This window comes from Maniola jurtina, chromosome 12 (assembly GCF_905333055.1).
Source record: "Maniola jurtina chromosome 12, ilManJurt1.1, whole genome shotgun sequence".
In the NCBI taxonomy this organism is placed as follows: domain Eukaryota; kingdom Metazoa; phylum Arthropoda; class Insecta; order Lepidoptera; family Nymphalidae; genus Maniola; species Maniola jurtina.
Window position 1 is genome coordinate 8,635,332 of NC_060040.1, and position 18,861 is coordinate 8,654,192.

Below are 18,861 nucleotides of genomic sequence, written 5' to 3' on the forward strand. Positions count from 1 at the left end.
TTTGAGCCCCTGTAATTTTAAAACTACATATTTTTAGAAAAATCTAAAACACCACAGATACAGATATTAGTTTCTAGAATATGTCTGCAAAATTTCATGGACTTTGGTTGCTTAATATTCAAATGAAATTGGAACTACAGCGCCCTCTGCTTGGGATATTAAGAGGGACGCGCGCCAACACCCCCTTCCTGCCAGATCAATTAGCTTTATAATATCCTATGAAGAGAAATTGTTAACCGTGTTACCAGGGTCGCAACGATTGCATCGAAATGACCAGAGATGAGATGATCGAATCGATGATGAATGATCAGAGGTTAATACGACAGCGCCGAGGCGAGCACCGAAACATGTTAAATATTCTTGTATAGGTAGTACTTAGGTACTTATTTACGAAAAAGAAACAGCGTGAAAAGTCAAGCTTGCATATTATTCGAGAAAAGAAAATATGGCTACGTGACTAGTCATTTAAAAGCTGAATAGTGTGGGAAAATTCCCTAAAGCCACTGGATTTTTCCGCGACGAGTGGCTCACTACTCTACCTGTAGTTGCTGTAGTGTACACAGTGAGCCGGACATTTCGCACTGGCCGGTGAACTCCACCGGACGCCTCGACGGTGAACCGAATACCGTGGCGCAAGGCAAACAGTACCGTGAGACGCTCGCCGGAAACAAGGCTTGAGGACACTTCAAGACGTATACTGTAGCCATATTATTGCTATTTCACTGCCTCATTAGTCTAGTGGCTAACTTATACGGGTCACTGTTATTTAGGCTCTGAATTCAGGGCCAAGTTTGAACTATAAAATGTAGGTGGGTATTTCTGTCAAGAAATTCTTATAGCAGCCTGGAGCTAAGGAAGTTTTCAGTTTTAAAACCCCATGTCTCGGAAAATTCACATGAAAGCATATACCTCCCACTGTGTCTTATTTTCTCTACGATCGTGTCAAAATGACGTTTCATCGGACTACGGGAGACAAGATAGAGTGCAGTCATGTTTGCACACATAATATTTTTGTGCATTATCATACAATACCTACCTTTTTCCTCTACAGTGTCATTGCTAGTCTCGGCAGCAAAAATATAGGTGCATTTATTGTACACAAATCGCATCTAATATTTTAGTAGCAAGCAGCTTCGCATAGCATATCTTTTGGTGATGCTGTGAAAATTGAGGTAAACGCTTGGTCGCGGAGACAAGCACGCACTCGGCCCTCGTTTCAATATTTTAGTAGCGATCCAAGACAAACAGAACTCCTTTGTTGGGGGTCAAACGTGTGTGAAGAGAGTTTCCGTGTCACCCGCCCGCCGCCCGGCGCGCTTGGTTACACATTAGCGCGGACATCGTTGACAAATATTTTTTTGTTTTCCCATGATCACCATTAGCTGAATGGTAGGCTTGACATATTTTAGATGTTTGTTGTTATGACATTCCTTCCTGCTTTACGTGTATGTTGCGCTCGGTGATGCGTTTGGTTTAAAACCTGGAACACACACAACTAGCAATGGAAACGTCGCTCCTTTTTTTAAATTGGTGGACTAGCGCTTGGCTGTCAAACCTGCTGGCAAAGTGATGATGCAGCAAAAGTGAAGCGCACTTGCCTAGAAAATGCCTATAATTAGTTCTTGACTTGATATTAAAATTGGAGTGGAAAACTGAAGCCGGAAGGGCATTCCATATCCTAACGGTCCGGATTAGAAACAAGGAAATCATCTCTTACATGTCCGTGGAATGTCGACTACGTAATACGTATATCCTAAAAGTTGTACCTAATTACTACAATTCACAAAGGAACTGTATGATTCCTCCTGCAGCCTCACACTGTTTGTCAGCACAACACGTTGCAGCTGTGAAGTGCTTCTTTTTTTTATTTCGACTCAGTGCTTTCTAATGTCGCGCTTTTCGTTAGTGCATGCTTTAATGGGATAAAACCAGCTTGGGTGCCATAGCTCGTAGACCTACTATACTAATTCGTGGTACTCCAGTGATTTAAGTGTCATGAATTGGTTGTCAAATTTCTAGCATTTTACGACACAAATCCTCAGAAGTTTTTATCAGATCTTGATGAAAGCTGATGCGGCTACCGTTCAAAGGGTACCAGACCGCTAATGTCAGAGTTATGAGCTGCGATACCTGAGGGAAGCCGCCGAAACGTAAGTACTTATATGACATAAATACTGATACCATCTCAATCGCTATAAACAAATATTTAGATTGGTTGGACTGCTACAAATTACGCGAGATAATATCACTGGCGGTCAGCTTTAAGAGGGCTCTCTCCGTCACCCGTTTCCACTCGTTTCATACAATCGTAGTTCCAATTTCATTTGAATATTAAGCAACCAAAGTCCATGAAATTTTGCACATATATTATAGAAACTAATATCTATGTCTGTGGTTTTCCAGATTTCTGTTAAAATATTCGGTTTCAAAGTTACGCGGTCTTAAAATTTTCATACAAATCTTTGAGCCCCTGTAATTTTAAAACTACATATTTTTAGAAAAATCTAAAACACCACAGACACAGATATTAGTTTCTAGAATATGTCTGCAAAATTTCATGGACTTTGGTTGCTTAACATTCAAATGAAATTGGAACTACGATTGTATGAAACGAGTGGAAACGAGTGACGGAGAGAGCCCTGTTAAGTTTGATCTCTACTGAGATTACTCATCAGCTGTACGTGAGTAGACTCTCTGCCTAAGTACCTACTGTATAAAAGCTATGCACTTTTTTACATAATTTTACAGAAGGACTACTTAGCGGAACATAAATAGAATAATTTTATAAAATGTTCAATGATCACAGATATGAATAATTCAACATTTCAATGTTTTATATCTGTATTATTTGTATTTGTACCAGAAGAAACTTTACTTCGACAAAAAGATATGGCAGATAAAGGCACCTACAGGTACAAATCCTCTATTAATTATTTTCAATTCAATTCAAAATATTTTTATTCAATTAAACTTTTACAAGTGCTTTTGAATCGTCAAAATAATCTACCACTGGTTCGGAATGCCGTTTTATCAGTCAATACCATAGCTATTTGTTTGTTTGTATTAAACCATTATTGGAACAATTAAGTAATGTGATAAATTAATGACATAACACCGATGATGATCCTATAAGATGCAGTGTATGGATGTAACCAGCATAGCTAGACTTGGTCTTAAAATATGTTAAAAAAATATACTTAGTAGATAAATATTACTGGATCCAATAAAATTGCCCTTTGACCTGCACTATGGTACCAACGATTTTGTACCAGTTTTATGGTCCCCGATAAAGCAATATCTGTAGTTATAATGTTGATAAAAGTTAGCAATGCTATAAAGTAATCTTTCCGATAATAAACTTTACTGAATGCCGTGGTATGAAATTATTATCATCAGACTTGCAAATAATAGCGTGTTAAAACATTTTCGCATAATCTGTACCTGGTACCTACCTACCTCTCAGGAATAATGTATGATTATAATCAAACATGGACATAATGATTGTAAAATTGCATGCATTGATCATTTTATTGAAGTAATAAAGTGACAATTGATAAGGTAACTAGATTTAATTTACAATAGTAACGGACATAATATAATACGTGACTGGTAATTGAACATAAACAAGGTACCTACCTTTATTTGTTTACCATTGTGGTAGGTACTTATGTAGGTATATATTTTTTCCGAGCGTCAAATAAAACAACTTCAAGATAATATTATTCTATCTTGAATATTGTAAAAAATGTGTGAGTGCCGACAAACCATGCTCTAGTTTTCAAAACTGTGAGAAAAATAAACACATCTTTATCATCTGATCACATTTTATTAAAACCCTAATCATAAAGCTGATTAAATAGTATATTTTATGCACTTAGCGTGTAGTGTCAAGAATTTTGCATACATAGATAAAGACGAGGATAAGGCGCTCATCTGGAAATGCCATTCCTATCTCAACACTATAAATTTATTGATATTTTAATGTCACAAATGATCTGTATGTAACTACGAAAGAGCGTTCAGAACTAAAAGACGTAAGAACGTGTTATCGGCAATGTATCTTCGACTTTATTCTGTTAGGATTCAGTATTAAATGTAACAGCTGCAGTAAAAAATATGTAATCGTTTTAAACTCCAGCATTTTGAGCAACGTGTTTTTCAAGTGAGTGCCGAGGCTAGCCCATAAGTTATCGTGTGTAATAAAATTAAATGTAACACATTTCTCTTTTTCAAATAATCTTAATAATTTACAAACATTTTTAGCGTGCGACGGCAATCGACGCCGGAGGGTAGGTGCAAAGTGTTGCTCAGTGATTCAGTATACAAGTTTGGTTCCTACTCATATTTTATCACATGAATACCATTACAAGCGTATAAATTTATTAGCATACATATATTTTAACGTTATCTTCGACACATCTATACCATCAGTTTTTATTATGTTGACTCTATTTTATTTTATCACTTTTGATCCTATTATGGAAAGCAATATTAATAAAATACTTAACTTTACACCTAGAAAGGTATAAATAAAAACAGCACTTGCAATCACCAATCCAATAACTTTTCATGGGTTTCATTTCTTGTTCACACTATTTTAGAGCTGTGTATGAAAATATTAGAAGAACCTCATCCAGATAAGTTTATTTGCATATTATTTATTCACATACCTATATAGAGTGTATACAAAAATAGGACTGATAAATCAAAATTCTATTCTAAATTGTGTTTTATTTATTTATTCATTGCCACTTGTGAAATTATTTCCCAAAAATAAACGTAAGTATAAAGTACCTATACTAAGTACCTATAGCAGAAGTTTAAAAAATCTATATCGAAAAGTCAGACAAATTCATAAATGAAATCCGTCAATAATATAATTATTCATGTCCCTGTAAAACTGTACAACTGTGTAATCAAACAGTTACAATATATGTAATTAGGTTGTAGGTACAAGAATACATCGTCAACAGATGTAAGTACAGATGTAGACAGATGTAGACCAACCGATACATATGACCAATGTACCTTTAAAAGAATACATTGTCAACAGGATGTGAGTGTAGTACCTACCGATACAAATGACCAATGTACCTATAGCAATTTTTATGACACATAACATGCACATAACCAGTTCAAAATATCATTGCACTAACCTTTGTTTTCAACCACACCAAAAGGTAGCGTTCTCAAATAAACTAATTTGCAAACCTGCTCAAACTTCTTGCTCAACATCAAATAAGCATATAGACATACAAGGAATCTGGGCCGAAATAATGTGCAGTTATAAATTATACTGATTATGTTTTACAATGCGCATTAATTAGTCTGTGTCACTACCGGGTATGATCAGCAAAGCAAATTACATTTCGAACAGATATAGCGAACTATTTGCTCGTCTCAGATTTCAATAAATTAATAATTCAGTTGGGTTCAGTTTATAATGTTAGCTAGCTAACCCGTGTAGGCACGGCACTCGATTACCACGTCTCTCATTTGCAACGGACATAATCGGTACTTCATTTTATTTGTACAAACAATTCAGCACTATTTTTATGTGGTTCTAAATACTGATATCAGAAGAGATGTATAGATATTTTATTTTTGTAATCTAATCAAATCTAAATTAGCTTGTACATTCACACATTTGGGCAAAGCCTCCCTCCGATTTTTCCACCACTCCTTATTCTATGCTTCTTTGGTCACTTAACTTTTTTCTCTATTTCATTATGCGTCACCTCGGCCTGCCACGTCACGTTGCCTGGCTCGCGTTGGTTATTCTGGGGAGTCCAGTAAGAAGCAGATTTTGCAAGCAATTATGACCTGCAACAAGAGATTAATTTATTTGTATTATTTTTTATTACTAAGACGATGTAACTAATGTTAGAGAGTACATATTACTTTCGAAACTGTTTACTATTATATTTGTACGCCGACATAGCTATAATGTGCTGAACTATGTTTTTTAGATTTAACACTTTATACACTTAAACACATTGTGCAAATAAAGAATTGTATTGTATTGTAATGGATTTTCTTATTTCTTATGTTATTGTGATCCATAGCCAGACTGTGCCATAGCTGTAGCAGAAGTGACAACAAGAATGCAAGAATGCAAATATTTTCATAAATTCTGATTCCTACGTTGACTATACCTACCTATAGATTAAAATATCATGTGTACTGTGTGAATCAGACGCTGTCAACTTTTTTCTATCTTGATGAGGCTGCTAAATAAAAGCGCATCTTAGCATGTTTACTCGTATAAGCAAGATTGTAATTTCACTACCGATTGCGGCTTTACCCGGCGAATATGTAAATCCTGTTCATTCTTCATCTCGTGGAAATTAAAAAAAATCCAGCCTTACTCCTTGTCTACATTATAAAGGGAACATACTGTGTAAAATTTTAGCATTCTAGATTCAAAAGGTTTTGGGCTTGGTATTTTTGGACATTCAGTGATACTGGACTTTTTATATGTTTTGCTCATGGTCACACGAAGTTCGTTGCAGGGCCGCATAACCTGTGGCTTCATCTCACGGGGAAACATTATCGGGTGAGCAAAATTCATCAGCGATGAATGGTAGTGCTGTGTTGTGATTTATGCGGTGAAGGGCGTTCGACGAGCTTGTTCCCGGGGGGAAGGCGGGGAGTGAAAGGCAATAGAGCACCTCCCGCGGCGGCGGACCCTGTAGCCGCATCTCCCGTATCTCCCCGTCAGGTGGCACGCACAAATAACGCAATAAATACCCGCTTATCGCAAATCAGCTCGTCTGTCCGAAGGGCGATTAGGTACTTGCTTTACTAACAGCAAAGCGCCAAGCGATTCTATTACTCCAAATATAAAATTGAATAAAATACTCAATTTAACATCTCTTCTAGGCTAATCGTATCCCTCAACTATATGTTGCTAACCTCATATAGTAAAAGATGCGCCATGTGTTACCTACTGACTTAATGATTGTGTGCTGTGCTATCACTTAGGTATCAAGTTCCTTGCTATTTTTTCAGGTATTCTACTCGAATCACAAAATGTAGCGCCAGCAAGAGTACCATCGAAATTACTGTTGTCTACTATTTTCTAGGCATGCTTTACACAATAAAATAGCTGTTTAGTAGCTGTTCATGGTGGAAATTGAAAAGGTTTCACTTTTCATCTTTGTTGTAACATTAGGTACTATTAAACTTAAAATGGGATGGAACGAGCCCAATGGGCGTCGCACAAAAAGGGCACCGATGTGTTCGTAAGAGATCTAAGAACCTTCCAATATTATGCACTTGAGGTGGCCACCAAGCGTGTTTTAGTAGGCAAAAATCCTACATGATCCGATGTCTCTTCCTTGGTCGTCGGGTATCTAAGTGCTTTTGAATCGTCATAATAATTTACCACTGGTTTGAAAAACCGTTCCTACTGAAGAGAACCAGCAAGAAACTCAGTACTATTACACTTGAAACACTTTGTAACGCCACACCTCATAGTCAAATCAAATCGTAAAATTGATATGAAAGACACACGTTATTCACTTCTCAACTCGTTGCGTAATATAAGCACAGGATAAAAGTGAGCTCTAGCTATTAGTTAATTTTCTCGCTGCTCTATGGTGGTATGACCAAAGCTTTATTTAAGAGGCACGCATGTGTTTAACCTCCCTTACATTTATCATCGACACGTACTCAGTCAATTAAATTAAACCGGCCCATCGATGATACCACTCGAACCAGATACAATTTTCCCATACAGAGGTTATTTATCGCTCTGTAATTTGTATTTGTATTATTGTGCTGATTTAAAGACGATTTATGGACCACCAAACCCCACGCTATTTGAGCGTGGTGTTTGATGATACCGCCCGATATCATCTGATCAATTTGTCTGTTACTGTCATTGTAAGCTACGTTTACCGAAGTCGGTAAATGGATAGGTGATCGACTTTGGAGATCCGAATTCGATATTTTCGTTTCTTTCATGCCTTGCTGATATTGAGTCATTGGTATCAATCAGTTCATTATATTCTTACGATTAAATTATTACTTTTTATTTATTTATTATGTACTTATTGTTATTTATTTAATAGTCCAATTCTTAGTCGAGTGGAATCGTTTGCGGAATGATTTGGAAACCCACCGCATTATTATCCCAAGAAAATCCCTACTCCCTAGTACCTACTATGTAAATAATGAGAAAGAGTTTACGACTCTGCTATGAGAAATACGACGTGCATGAAAATCATCGTAAGGCGTAGTTTATTTTAGAAAGAAAGAAAGAAAAAAAAAGAAAGGAAAAAGAAAGACAGAAAGGAAGAAAAGAAGAAAGAAAAACGTTTACTTCTTTACTTTTGCCAAGTGCGGATTGGCAAACTTCACACACTGAAAACTCTCAGGCATACAGGTTTCTTCACGATGTTTTCCTTCCCCGTTAAAGCAAGTGATATTTTACTGGTTAAAACTTACGAGAACTTAACTCCGAAAGTTAGAGATGCGTGCCCAGGATTGAAATCCCGTGATTGGAAGGCGGATGCGGTTTATTTTTTGGCATCTTTCACACTATAGGTGATTTGTCATCTAATATTGCCAATATTGCTTTAGCTGATCAATAAAAAGGTGACAGTTAACACGAGAGTAACAGCCAAATGGCTGCTTCTAGCTAACATAAGATTTTCGTCGGTTTGTCATATCTCACAGTAATATAAAGTTTTTATATCTCGTGCGCATAACGAACGGGCAAAGAGGAAGTGCTGGCCTGACAGATGATCGATGTTCACTATCTGAGCAGCCGTGAGCTTGTTTGTTGTATCAGTTTAAACTGAAATTAATCAGCATTTTTCAATTCAAATAAACGACTGAAATCCATAAGATACTTAATGAATGAATAATGGTTTGATGTTTTATGAATTACTTTATGTATTTGTGATTTGTTAACAGTTACGGGACTACTTACTTCGTAGTAGGAACCTATTTTGAAAAGATTGTTTTTTTACTTTTTATTCAGATATGAGCTCTTGAGTGTAATCTCACCTGGTGGTAAGTGATGATGCAGTCTAAGATGGAAGCGGGCTAACCTGGAAGGAGTAAGGCAGGTATTATTAAACCCATACCCCTTTGGTTTCTACGTGGAATCGTAACGCTTGGCGGCACCGCTTTGCCGGTAGGGTGGTAACTAGCCACGACCGGAGCCTCCCACATACCTATCCAGACGTAATTTAGAAATTATAAAATTACTGATTTCCCCTTCCGAGAATCGATAGTTTATTCATAGCAAGTGAAAACTATTGCAAAAAAAAATTAATGTTGCAGCTCTATCTAGAATTAATTGTATCGACAAAGTGTTGCGAAATCCACGAGAAGCGCCGTGGTATGCAAATGGTATTCAGTTTACCCGACTGGTGATGAGTTTATTAAAGGTTTATGAATTATGACATTATGGGGCTAAATATTAAAACATCTCCTTCTACTAGTACCTAACAGGAAGATGAAAACATTTTTTATTAGATTAGAAGTCCTGCGGCCCAACTTTATCAAAAAGGCCCCGTTTTTAACGCGCTAAACGCTTTATACATTCATCACAGTATTATCCTTTCGACACGGTAGCACTAATTGGATGAAACATCTGAACAAAAACGTCAAAGAAACAAACACTTTAATGATACGGACGTTCATAATTTTAAGGCGCAAAGGGAATTCCATTTAACATGTGAATTGGATGTGTCGGGTTGAGACGAGAGCTGTCATTGTAGATCAGGAGGCAACGAATTTTAATAGATTCATACACACTACAAGATCATGTTTATTTTTGAAATAGCTTTCTTCTTAATTTAGAATACTACTTACAATACTTACTAATAATTTAGTTCAATGGCTATAATAGGACTCTTAAAAAAATATCTTTGCCGCTGCCGATGACTTTGCAGCTGAAGACTTTTTAGTCTCTATAGGCAATCCACTGGACTACAATCACACCTGATGGAAAGTGATCATGTGGCCTAAGATGAGACGCATTTACCTAGATGTTGTCTTTTCACTATCTCTTTGAAACATTAATGTACGTGGTCTCTTAGACTAACTATATCGGAAGAGGTTTAGTTGGGGCTTGCGACAGCCGAAGGCACCGTCAACACCTCTGATTGATGGGGGCCGAGCCGCACATCCAACGATTGTTAGTGTTTAACTAACAGTTACGATTCAAAACAAAATTGGATCTTGATTGATGGACTAATAGTATAAGCCCAACATGGAGCTCGCGGAGAAAGTGTTAAATGCTTTCATCACTGGACATATTTCAAGCCTGGGCCCCGTTACGTAAACCTATCAATTTGGAGTAATCGCTTAAACCCATTAAACGCCTCAATAACTTAGTAGCTCCCAACTATTTGATATGCTTTGATAAACTGAACCTGAAGTTGTGTAATGACCATGAGTATTTGTTTGTAATTTACTTACTTGAAAAAAAAAATGTAGTTGCAGCCCAGGTTCAAGTCAATTATATCGCACATTTCCCACTTTTCTATATTGAAGAATGATAGGATACTACGTTAAATAGAAGCAGGTGTTACTTTACTGAAATACAAGTCCTGCATGCACATGCACAAGGATATACAAGGAACCGCAAGCTTAATTCGCTATAATCCGTCAAACAGACAAAATTTGTGTGGAAAGGGTAAGTTTTGTGCCCGGCCTAGGATAATTTTAATTACATACATAATGGGCATTGGTTTTTTAACTCTGGTGAAAAATTAAGTTAATAAATTAAAGTAAAAAATACCTATAACGATTACCTACCTTATTTCAAAGTAAATACCAACAATATTATAACACTGTAACTCACAGTATTATTTTTATCTAAGACCGAATAGAACTAAGCGTGTACCAAGCGTTGTTTATTTTCAAGATTAAATCTTTCACACTTAACGATTATTTCCGGACAGCGATGATCGGGGCCCAGGCCTCAGTCCGAGGTCCGCCCGCTCTGTGCTATCACGTAAATTTAATATTATAAGCTATTAGGCGCCTCGCCGACCCTCCATTACTGTATCCATATCATAACCCCAGACTAAACGAAAAACATATAGAAGGACCCCAAAATATGAAGCACATCCGGTGAAGCCGCTCTTGCTGTACAAAGTTACGAAACTAGCACAAAATTGAGCCTTGAGGATTCAATAAAGCTGGATAGCCTACCAGTTTGAAGTCAATGGTTTTCTCCGCGGCTCAGCTATTATCTGCTAGCCAACAAACAAAAGATAGCTTTTGGTTTTATCACACGTTTGCGAAGTTGTCACATCACAAGAATTGGAATGTCGTATATAAACAAGCAAAGAGCGATTTATGCCAACCCAAATGTTTTGTTTATTAACATGAAATGTTACATCGACGTAACTCTTGCTCTTGCAGTTGTCCCACTTTATTTGGGGGTCGGACGTTTTACGTAAGTGCCAGGACTTTCAGTCCTGGGTTGTCATTAGCAAGACGTTAAGGGCTTTAACGTGTTTTCTGACATTGGACCACTACGTGGCTGGGGGTCTTCTTCTTTGTCGAGGTTTGGTAAGCCTATTCAGTACTTTCTTTATTGAGTTGTCATAGCTTCTTTGCATTAGGTATAATGGTTATATCAAGTATTCTGTGTTACAGTAAGTAGAATCTGTACTCATCCTTCTCGCTTCACTTTTGTAAACACGTTTGCTCTAGCGGGTTCCATCTATCTTATATCTCTGGTCATAATACGGAATCGTCTTAGACTTTTTGCTCTTGCCGGCCATAAAACAAAAAGCCGGGATGAACGGCGCCGACCATTGTTCTCCGGCCATTCGTCGCACTTCATGCTATTCACATTCAAATTAAATGCTTGTGTACAAAATTAATTTGTCTTTTGTCTAAGCCCTGGCTGGGCAGCGGACGCCTGTTCCACTGACATGGAGAGGCACAGCGGGACGCACGACGCACGTGCGGATACTCGATGCTGTTAATTTATACATAGGTAGGTAGCAAGTTAAGAGTGAATAGGCAACTTCTAGGCAAGCGCGCTCCATCGTAGGCTGCATCATCACTTGCTAGCAGGTCTGACTGCAGCCAAGCGCTAGTCTGTAAATAAAAAAGAAATTAATAAAGAATGTTAAATATGCATGCAGAAGGAAAAAAGAGGGGAGGATAACCAAGAAAAAGGTGGATGGATTGCGTAAAAGAGCATATGTGTATAAAAGGGGTAGATGAAACGTTGATGGATGACAGGATACGAGAGTGGAAGAGGAAGACATAAAGAAGAAGGATAGGTACACAGGTAGCTACTTACTAGCAAATGCCCGCGACTCCGACAACAATACTTTAATCCCGGACCAGTTGCTACGGGCTACCAGTGTACCAAATTTCATTAACATCCGTTCAGTAGTTTTCACGTGATGCGCGTACGGAAAGACAGACAGACAAAAATTCCAAAAAAAAATGTTTTAGGGTCTATATCGATAATAATATTTTCTCCGATTAAAATTTTCAAAATATATTAAATGTACGGAAATCGTTAGATAGTGAAAATTCCAGAAGTGTTTAATGTGATCTATGCTCATGTTCTACCTACAAATTGGTAGATATCAAACCATTAAGCATTGAAAATAACACAACGCATAAGAAAGATAATGGTGAGAATAATGGGACTAAATTCACTTTCCCGGTTATTAATTTACCCCTCATTACTTCAAAGATAACTGACACTTCAATTTATTGAAACGCACTATGCCCGTTCTGATGCAAGTGGGTTACGAATACGTTATTCGTATCGGAATATTACGAGTGATTGATGAGGCGTCGTCATGTCAACGGGTAATTTAATCATACTACAACAAAAAGCTGTAACTGCATAATAATAAATCCGTGCACTAACAAAATAAAAATAATTCGACCAGTTTTGTTTGGTTAAGGTCCGACTTAGTGCAAAACCACGCGGTGGCTGCACTATTGCCAATAGATAGAAACAATTGGCATACTTTGGCACAAATTAATTCATACAATTATTGGCGTCACTCAGAAAAGCAGGTATTATTTAAATATTTTTATCGAATTATTGGAATGTCCTCTCCGAAACCAACACAAAAAAACACGAGTTTAATGTGCAAGGTTATCCGAGAGTTTTAATCTAAACAAACTAATGCCAAAATAAATAATTTAATTAGAGCGTGATTGCTATCACAACATCTAATTATCCAGTTCACAACCCAAATACCGAAAATATGCGATATCGCCCCGAATCTCGGAAGGAGACTAAACTAAAACCTTCGAAACACCCGTATTTATGCAAGTTCAATCTTGTTGGCCGCCTAGCAACAGATTGTATGACATCGAATGAGCCAAATATCGATTTTACCAAACTACCTTCATCAGCTAAATTAATAATTTTATATTATTTTTGACAACTCAAATCAAATTTTTAAAAATAACCTTACAGTTCGGCCGTCCTGAATTTAACACGTCCTCGTGTTTCTAATTAATCTTGTCATGTCAGTCGCGGGCTTCCTTGCCCTAAGTCAAATCCAAATCATGGGCTATCCTGCCCTCCGTCAAATTATTAAAACCTACCCTTGAACTGCCGAACTCTCAGTTTTAATATCAAGTCAACAATAAATCCAAACGACTAACTTCTCATTCGATGTATACAAAATCTGAACCACTTATTGCAAATTACTTTCCACTTCACAAAAGACTAAATTCTTAAAAAAAAACTAAAAATTTTAATCACCAAATCAAACCCAATAAAAATTTTAATCAAATGTGGGTTGTTTACAAAAATATACCACAGCGAAATTAAGACAACGTGAGACACGTCCCGCTTCTGAATTATTGGCGTCACTCAGAAAAGCAGGTATTATTTAAATATTTTTATCGAATTATTGGAATGTCCTCTCCGAAACCAACACAAAAAAACACGAGTTTAATGTGCAAGGTTATCCGAGAGTTTTAATCTAAACAAACTAATGCCAAAATAAATAATTTAATTAGAGCGTGATTGCTATCACAACATCTAATTATCCAGTTCACAACCCAAATACCGAAAATATGCGATATCGCCCCGAATCTCGGAAGGAGACTAAACTAAAACCTTCGAAACACCCGTATTTATGCAAGTTCAATCTTGTTGGCCGCCTAGCAACAGATTGTATGACATCGAATGAGCCAAATATCGATTTTACCAAACTACCTTCATCAGCTAAATTAATAATTTTATATTATTTTTGACAACTCAAATCAAATTTTTAAAAATAACCTTACACAATGTACCTATTATTAGCAGCGCCTATTCCTTCATGATTCCTTGTCCCACTCGGGGACATTTTGGGCTGTAGCGAGTCAAACACAGTTCTTCCATTTCTACTATCGTATATTCAAGACATTTTAGCCCATCAGCATTACTTAGATAAATGCACAACTCGGTTCTTATTCTAAAATTCACAATCAATAATAATATCTTTCTCTACATTGCCTCGCTTCCACACAATTGCTTCATCTACTCTGTCACCGGTGACATCCGTGTAATGTTACCGTCGCTAAAAAAAAGTGAGGTGTTGCCTCGTTTCTAACACTATGGTATCAATATGGTATGCTTAAATTCGGCACGGCACGGCGAAATATAAGTTAAATTAATTAACTATCATATTAATTACGCTTATAAGTGAATTGTATTCGTTTTGAAACAATAAATGTCGTAAGCTAGAAATTAAAATCTTCTATGTTTAAATAAGTCAATAGGTATGGTATAAAATCTAAGCTCATTTGTAATAGAGAGAGAGCCAGCGAGTGCCAGAGCTTCGTTATTTTATAAATGCTGAAAGTTTATAAGTACCTATTATTCCCAACACAGTGCAAAGGGCGGAACGATAAGCAACTATGAAGTTAGGATCATGGTGGCGTTTGCATTCGTTGGTTCTTAGTCCATAAGCGAGGTTACGTAAACGATTTCATAATACAACACTGAAAGATCAAGGATCATTCATAACTGTCATAAATAGCAACAAAGAATTTAAAGTTTTTCTAAAACGTAAACACTCTGATGTTGGCTCACGTGTCAAAATATAATTGTTTTAAACTTTAAAGTGATTAAAACATTTTGTTTACATTTTGATTGAAACGAAATTGAAACAAAGAATATTTTAAATTGCCGTAAAATAAGAGATGCTGGTGCTGAACAAAAGGTTCCGGGTCAAAACAACGATCTACAGTCAAGCGCGGAGACGAGCGTGACGAATCTCGTCCCGCCTCCCCAATACCGCGTCTTTAGTTACAGAGAAAGACCCCGTGAGGGACAGACCTTCGTTATTTTATAAAAGCAGAAAGTTTGCGACATAGATAGGGAGGAACGATCAGCGACTATGAAGTTTGGATAGTGTATCTTTGGCAAATAACAGGTAACAAGGGTGTGTCAAAGAATAAAGTAATTATACTTATATTTTATATTTTCTTCAGAATAGTATTAGATATCACGTCATGCATTGACAGACACTTAATAACGTTGCGACCCACTTTAAACTTTAACGAAAGATTGTATACCTACACCTTTTTAACCTGTTATTTGCCAAAGTCACGATGATCCAAACTTCATAGTCGCTGATCGTTCCTAACTGTGTTAGAGACAACATGCGTTATAAAATAGCGAAGAACTGGCCCTCACGGGCTCTTAGTTCGTTATGTGTAATTAAAAACTCAAATATCGACATTTAACAAATCACGCCGTGTCGAAGGTGCCTCTATGAATCACTCCGTCAATTAAGATATTTTAAAATTTAGATTTCTTTGAGTGGTCTTCTTAATTTAATGCAACACATTAATTAATGAACACAAAACCGGAAATTAGTTTGTTTTATCGAGATTACCTACTTTACAGTCAATAATACCTAATTGAATCTATTTTTAAAATGAATTTTGAAGTCTTGATTTTGAACCTGTTAATTATTTATCTTTTTAGATGTTCAAAAAAATTTAACACCGAAAGAAAAACATAAGTATAGGTAAGGCTTGAGGTGTTTTAATAAAACACTAGAACTAAGCATGTCATAGATTTTAAACCTTTGCAACTTTTTATTTGGACATAACTCTATTTGATATTGATATAATATTGGTGTTAAACTTTTGCAGCTATTAATTAATCTGATAGGTAGGTATATAGAAACAATAAAAGTATTAAGAATTAATTAATTCATATTATTGTCTTTCATTCTAAGAAATTATAACCAATAGTGATAGTGAATCACTGCCACACCCCGACAACTCATTCATGGAGATTTTAATCTGAATATCTCACCATGATGCTTATAAAGGCTTGGATAAACACAATGTATCACGGCAACTACGAGCGTTGGCAACCGTTTGACTGAAGTTCTTATAAAACGACTGATCTTGAGCTTGAACTTGCGCAGTGGGTGAATTTGTAGGTATATTTGATAAGAAAAATGAAGTGAACGACGTAGACATCTGTGGGTTGTGTGTAGGTTTGTTAACCTTTGCGGACTGGTGGATGGAACAGTCCAATCAGTTATGGGCACCCGCTTACACACCCTTACTACTGAAGCCCAGAGGCTTTTGAGGTGACGCCAATTGTACTATTTGTAATAGACACGAGTACAACTGGTATAGCACCAGAACCGCAAAGACGTTTAAATAAATAGCTCTTTTTGTTACGACGCAATAAAGTGCAATTCAGCTCATAGAGCTCTAAGGCCGTCTCCCTTTCTATCACGTAAACTCTTGTCTCATAAAAATCGAGCGCTGTCGGATGCCCATCCGCTGTAGGTTTTTATCGAAGGCCCCCGCCTGATAGCACTGAAGTTCGACAGCCACTACAATAAGATGGTCGTAATCATCAGCTACAACTTTTAGGAATGGCGAATGAACCTTATCGTCACGCGTTGGGTCTGTCCAATGCTCAAATAAAACAGCAATGACAGGAACATTTTGCGATTCGACCACATTGTGGGTGCTTGCATAACAATGTTTGTGAAAACAGCGACATGGCCTATCTATATAATGTATCTCCTTACTCCCTAGAGCTTAATTAATATTCAGTGACGAAGCGATTGTCTGCCCAGTGCCCATTCATTTGGATTATTGTATAGGGTCATTTTGGGAGGCTCCGATTAAAATTATTTCTATTTTTCATAGAAGAATAGCAATAAATCATGCTTTGACCATAATTATTATCTTTTTTAAGAACCTAGATGTTGGATAGGTAATTACTATCTGTGCAGAATAAGCTAAGAATAAATAGGTATGATTATATTATGATGATATAAAAATCGAAATATGAAGGAAATAGAAATGAATGAAAGCCAGAATGACTAGATTTTAAATTACCGTTTATATTAGTAATGTTATTTTCCTACCTATAATATGGTAAATGCGAAAGTGTGTCTGTCAGACAGAGGTCTGCTAGCTTTTCACGGCCTATCTATTTAACCAATTTGACTAATTTAGTACGAAGCTAGTTTGCATCCTTAAGATGGATGTAGGCTTTTCGTTTCGGAAAATTAAAGGATTCCCCACAATTTTTTTAAAATAACCAATTCCACCTTTATGAAGTCGTGGGCATCATCTATTTGGTAAGCACAGAGCCAGCTTAGTAGGTATATATCTCGTATACGGATATAGACTATATACTTTTTATATCGGAAAATCGAGGACTTCTTGGAATTTTAAAAACCTAAATCCACGCGGAAAAACGCGAGCTTCCTCTAATTTATTAATATAAAACAACATCGACAAACTAACATAATTAAGATCAAGTTCAAGATCTTAAAATTATGCAATAAAAAAGCTACGGTGCTACATTTTTGACACTGTATAATTCGCCGGTAATTAAATATTGACGCATGCGCGCCTCTGGCGCGGCGCAAGCGATAATATCGGTGCGTGTAATTTGTAAGGTGACGACGGATCTGTACATTTCTTTGGTGTAATGATGCTTTTACAGATTTTTGGACACATTATCAGAATTTATAGTCAAGATAGGGGCTTCTTTAGTGGACCATTCAGACGACATGTGTCATCTACAACTTTATGTATTGCATAAAGATTGAGACACAAATGATGCATTCTGAATGGTTCTCTAAAGAAGCCCCTACTTTGCGTATGAATTCCAGGGTAAAAGTCTAATAATAATCAGACATTTGTCAAGATTAAAAGACGCAAATTCAATAAAATACGTAGGTCCTACTTTATTCCTAGTGAAATGAATTTAATTTAGAGTTCATTTGGAAAAAAACTGCTTTAGGCACAGTAGGTAGATTGGAACAATGGAACCTTTTATTTTTCCGAGATAAAATTCATATTACCTGTAGATATGTCCGTTTCAAAAAAAATAGGCTCAGTAATAAGGTCCGGTTGGTATCTTTCGGGTACGGAACCCTAAAAAGTATGGATTATCTTAAGTGTGGAGCTATGTAAAAATAGATGGGACTTCGTCTGTGTTGGTGTTAGCTGGCGGGCGTGCTCTGCCTTTTTGGATTGTTTTTTTTTTTGTTGAAACTGACTGGAAAGCGCTCTAAGGGAGTGCCGTGCGTATGTCGGCGAGCGCCGGCACAGACGGGGTCCATACTTGTATAGTTTAACTACTTGTTACAAATAACTACAAACTTGACATTGGCTAATCTTTGTAAAGCCAGACGAGGAGGAAAAAAAGCTATGTAACAATAGATACGGATGCTGTCGCAACTAGTCCACGCCACAAGCTCTTGATTGGGCGTTAAACTTCACAAAAAACGTGATAGCAGCCGATAAACCGACGGAACAAATTAATGTAGCAATTAACTTTTTAAAGCTGGAATTAAAGATAAAAGCTTAGTCAACTTGAATGTGTTATTGTTGCAGTGAAAGAACGTGAAGAGTTCACAA

General features: G+C 36.8%; 1 long non-coding RNA gene across 1 annotated transcript; it reads left to right on the forward strand.

The window, feature by feature from the left end:
• The first annotated feature begins 1,708 nt into the window (after positions 1 to 1,708).
• LOC123870073 lies at positions 1,709 to 18,066 on the forward strand. Its single transcript, XR_006796998.1, has 3 exons — positions 1,709 to 1,719; positions 12,740 to 12,742; positions 17,962 to 18,066. It is a non-coding gene; the product is annotated as an uncharacterized LOC123870073 (long non-coding RNA).
• Positions 18,067 to 18,861: the final 795 nt, after the last annotated feature.